The sequence below is a fragment of the Crocodylus porosus genome, unplaced genomic scaffold (genome assembly GCF_001723895.1).
Source record: "Crocodylus porosus isolate Cpor-Errol unplaced genomic scaffold, CroPor_comp1, whole genome shotgun sequence".
Taxonomy (NCBI): Eukaryota; Metazoa; Chordata; order Crocodylia; family Crocodylidae; genus Crocodylus; species Crocodylus porosus.
In genome coordinates this window covers 13985616-13986090 of record NW_017728951.1, presented here as the reverse complement: position 1 = coordinate 13986090, position 475 = coordinate 13985616, and positions in this window count along the sequence as shown.

The following is a 475-nucleotide window of genomic DNA, read 5'->3' as shown; positions in this document are numbered from 1 at the left end:
CCTGAAATCTGCCTTTGTACAATGAGGACCCTGCAGTAGAGCAAGCTACCCAACAACCCCACATTAACCTGCTACAATACCAAAAGAAAGTCCCCCATGACCACACACACTGGTGATCACCTGCACCAGACTGGAACCAGTAAAAAGAAGGCATCAATGCACAATCACAACCCATCCAGGGAAAAGATCTGACCTTGAGAGAAATATTCCCAACATCTCAATTCCTAGCATTCAAACAGCCCCCCAATCTTACCCAACTCTTCATTAGAAGCAGTCTATCCACTGCCCAACAGACCGAGTGGAACATAGATGCTTGGCATGTCAGCACATCCCCACTGCCACTACTGTTACCACACCCCATAAAGAAACCATCAAAATCCATGGTTCCTACACATGCCTTTCCAAGTAGAGGAGTGCCTGATCCAATGCACCAAATGCCAAATGACCTCATGCCAACAATATGCATGAAAATAAA